The 4696-nt window shown below is 31.4% G+C and overlaps 1 pseudogene; it reads left to right on the top strand.

Moving 5' to 3' along the window:
• Positions 1-668: 668 nt before the first annotated feature.
• Positions 669-2090, top strand: LOC149232383 (UDP-arabinopyranose mutase 1 pseudogene; annotated as a pseudogene).
• The last annotated feature ends 2606 nt before the right edge of the window (positions 2091-4696 follow it).

Below are 4696 nucleotides of genomic sequence, written 5' to 3'. Positions count from 1 at the left end.
AAAACTTGACAGCTATAACACAAATTTCCCAAAATTTCTGCTAAATTTAAATCGAAATTTTGGAAAATATTTTTGGGATAAAATCCTAATGTCTTTACACTACTATATTGTAAAGGCTGTAATGCAAAGTGTGCCATCAAACCCACCAAATTAATGTGCACCACGAGATATGACAAGTTGACACGAAGTTAATTTGCACCACAAGATATGACACGTTGACACCCAAAGGACATGTGAGTTATGACAGCTTTCCCTTCGAAATTCAAGCTTCCAGAATCCAACTACGGGTTTCTAGAGATTGGGCAAGGGCGTGAATCCCCATGTGACAAATCTCTTCACGATCCCCTGGTTTGGGACTCATATAACAAATCTCTTGACTATCCCCTCTTGGGACTCCTCTTTCATAACTATGTATATATGGACAGAGAAAACCAATTCAATTATGAGAGGGAATAGTTCTTCTGATTGTGGAAGATTGGGTTGTTCGCATTTCATTTCTTCTTTTTTTCAACTATGTGGGTTTCAGTTTCTTACCTTTCTCAATTTCTTTTTCGGCACTTAGAACAGTTTATCAAGTAACAATGGCAGGTCCAAGTTCTGGGACCCCAATCCTGAAGGACGACCTGGACATAGTGATACCCATGATTAGGAACTTGGATTTCCTGGAAATGTGGAGGCCATTCTTTGAGCCCTATCACCTCATCATTGTGTAGGATGGCGATCCATGGAAGACCATCATCGTGCCCAAAGGTTTCGACTACGAACTCTACAACAGAAACGATATCGACGGGATCCTCGGACCCAAGGCCTCCTGCATCTCCTTCAAGGACAGCGTTCCCCGTTGTTTCGGCTACATGGTCTCCAAGAAGAAATACATCTTTACAATTGATGATGACTGCTTTGTTGCCAAAGATCCCTCCGACAACGACATCAATGCTCTCCAGCAGCACATTACGAATTTGCTTTCCCCATCCGCTCCATTCTTTTTTAATACACTATATGATCCATACAGAGAGAGCGCAGATTTTGTTCGTGGGTACCCCTTCAGCCTTCGCCATGGAGCACTCACTGCAGTTTCTCACGGCCTCTGGATGAATATCCCTGACTACGATGCCCCCACTCAGCTTGTCAAGCCTTCCGAACGCACTACCAGGTATGTTGATGGAGTTTTAACAATTCCAAAGGGTGCTCTTTCCCCATGTGTGGCATGAATTTGGCCTTCAATCCGGACTTGATTGAGCCTGCAATGTATTTGGCTTGATGGGTGATGGGCAGCCTATTGGTCGTTATGACGATATGTGGGCAGGATGGTGTGTCAAGGTGATCTGCGACCACTTGGGATTGGGAGTGAAGACAGGGCTGCCATACATTTGGCACAGCAAGGCCAGTAACCCTTTTGTTAATTTGAAGAAAGAGTACACGGGAATATTTTTGGCAGGAGGATATCATTCCATTTTTCCAAGCTGTTACACTTCTAAAGAAATGTACTTCTGTCCAACAATGCTACATTGAGATGTCAAAGCAGGTGAGGGAGAAACTTGGAGTAATAGATCCATATTTCCAGAAGCCAGATGCAATGGTCACTTGGATTGAGGCTTGGGATGAGCTCAATCCCACAGCCAACCATACTGCCGAAACTGAGCCAACCATACTGCCGAAACTGAAGTTATTCCCAATGGACCAGCGAAGGTACCCAAGAAGTAGCAAGGATCTGCGCCTAAATTACGAACAATGTAGTTCATGATAATTTTGGTAGATGAATAGTCTATTAGTTATTAGTTTTTTTATTCAGTGAGATAATAGCAGGGGATAGATTGAAATCCGGGCAAACCTTTCTTGGGATGCGATCATTTTTGAGAATCTGCATGCAGTATTTGCATGGATATGTTTTTGGTTCAGTTAGATGATAGTAGGGACTACACCCACATCTTGAGAAACATTAGATGGGGTGCAAATGTTTTGAGAATATGCATATGCAGTAGAATGCTTGAATCAGGTATCAGTTTGAATCCCTTTCTGCTATTGAGATTGATTTTTCTGGTGCAGCTGTTCTTTTTCAAAAACATAATTTGTTAAAGTTAAATGTTTAACATTGATGGAATGTATCAAAAATGTATTGACATGTATGATATCAAATAGAAATTTTGTTTATTTTTTGGGTTTCTCTCAATTAAGTTCAAATCTTATTTTTTTTTATAACCAGAGAATATGAGTAGAAATTAAACACCAAAATCCCAAAACCTAAAATTAATAAAAAACTTTACTTTCATATTACTTGTATCTAATATCCTTTTATACTAATTTATATTACTTTGATATAATAAATATATAATCTATCTATTTATATTACTTTCATATCATAAATGTATAATCTATCTGTTTGTGATATTATATTAAAGTAATTTACCTATTCTGAACATCGTCTTCCTTGAATAAATCATTCACATAATTATGATTTTGCATGTTTAGCAATTTATAGAAATGTGACGGTGTTAATTTAGCAAACCATTTTTGTTTAGTGATAAGTGTATTGATTTATCTTAGCCAACTATTTTTTTAAATGATAAGTGTATTAATTTATCTTAATTTTGAATTTTATTAAGCATGAAATATATATATCTATATTCCACAATTCAGGGAAAAAGTTTAATCCGCCGAGTACAATATCTGTAGTTAATGTTTCAGAAAAATATTACACTGCCCTTTTTCTAAATCAGTACTCGTTAAGGTTGCCTGCACTGTGGACTGTGTTATGTACTGATAACCTGAATTAATTAATATAATTAAAATTGATGTCTCGATTTCCACTTATTTCTTATTCTTTTTCTTTTGTATATTATTTATTTATATGGTTTTTAATACGCTGATTTTATACTTAAATATTTTAATTAGATGAAGTGAGCTGGAGAATATTCATTAAACTCGGTGCAGCCTCATTAGATTTTGCGAATTGTGAAAATGTGGTTGTCATACCATGTCATTTTCCTCTTTTGCGATCAGCTAAGTTCTTTGTTTCTTGCTATTTCTCCAATACTTTTTATGTGATGGGTTCGCACTTCATGTATTTCTCCCATACTTTTTTATGTGATGTATTCGCACTTCATGGTTTTAACAGTAGTGTCCATTTTGATAAATGTATAAATAAATGTTTGATATATTTTTATGGGTATGTTTGATTAATTTTAAATAATTAAATAATAAAGATAATTATATAAATTAAATAATGGGTGAAGGTTGATAAGTATTAATTTATAATAAATTTTAAAATATTTATTTAATATAAATTTTAAAACAAATATTTTATTGTTTATTTCAACTTGTTAAAACTAGTTTAGTTTTATTTTAATTTTTTATTTATTAAAGGTTAAGGGATCAAATTTTTTCAAATACAATTTTCTTTTAAAGTGAAAAGAGATTTGATCTTCTCTTGGCTTGATAGATATTCTGATTTTTATATACACATACCATATCTAGGTTGAATCCATCTCTCTATCTCTCCACAATATATTACCATGTGGACAATTGGCTTACGTACTTTATGCCCCAATTTGTGAACATGTTTGCAATACATGATTTTTAGATATTTGTGTAGTGATTTTTTCTTCTTAACCTTGCTTTGGAGGAAAACCATCCAAAAATAAAATACTTGAAAATAACTTATACTCAAGTAAATAACATATCTACTATCAATTATTTCCCAACATAGTTTAACCAAGTCTTTGCATAAAAAATGGATAGGAATACCATCTAAAAAATTAATTAGAGTTACTTCCCACCATTATTTATATTTTCTTCAACGCTTATAAAAAAGGTTTACACCTCGAGAGATTGGATCTCTTGATAGATCGAGGGTTAAGATGGAACTAGGTTGATGTTAAATGTTGAATAATGAGTTATGTTAATTTAAATAACTATAGAATCAGATTATGTTATAAACAATATATATAGAGCAATAATATGTTTAGCTATATGATATGTTATAATTTTATAATAGTTAAATATGTATATATTTATATTTAAATAACTATATAGTTACATAGTTATGAAATAGTAATAGGTATTTAGGATAAATAGTTATAATGCTATATATATATATATATATATATAAAACTAGGTTAAATGTTTTTTTTTTTTTTTATAGGGTGACAAAGCCTATCATAATTTAGTTGTCAAACTAGCACTGAGGACAAAGTTAGATGTTTTGTTATGTATAATGACTTGATATTATTTAGTTTTTATATATAATTCATTCTTTCTTCTTTTTTTTTTGGGTAGATTTTTAAATCTAAAAATTAATATTTTATTTTTATAGTATTATATTTATTATTAAAAAATATTTAAAATATAAATTAATTTAAATTTGAAATAATAAAATAAAATAAAATAAAATTTCTTATTTTATAAATAGAGGTTCACCATGAGCAACTATATTTATCATGTTAATCTCAAGCTCATAATTTAGTTACTTATTGGTTATAGTTTCCTTGTTTTCTATTTTGGAGTTTTTGGGGATATATTTTTAGTCAAAATTGTTAGAAATTTAAAATGCATTTTAAATAACAAAAAATAAAAAAAATTTGAAAATTTATTTCACAAAATTCCTAAAGAAAAATTTTAAAACCTAAAATAATTAGGAAAAAAACGTTTTTACCATTCAAAATAAGAAAATATGCATTTAATAACAAAACATTGCAAG

This window comes from Pinus tabuliformis, chromosome J, assembly GCF_031772625.1.
Source record: "Pinus tabuliformis cultivar Carrire ecotype Pingquan chromosome J, CPIR1, whole genome shotgun sequence".
Taxonomy (NCBI): domain Eukaryota; kingdom Viridiplantae; phylum Streptophyta; class Pinopsida; order Pinales; family Pinaceae; genus Pinus; species Pinus tabuliformis.
Note: the sequence above shows the minus strand (reverse complement) of the source record. Positions and strands in the feature narration are given on the sequence as shown.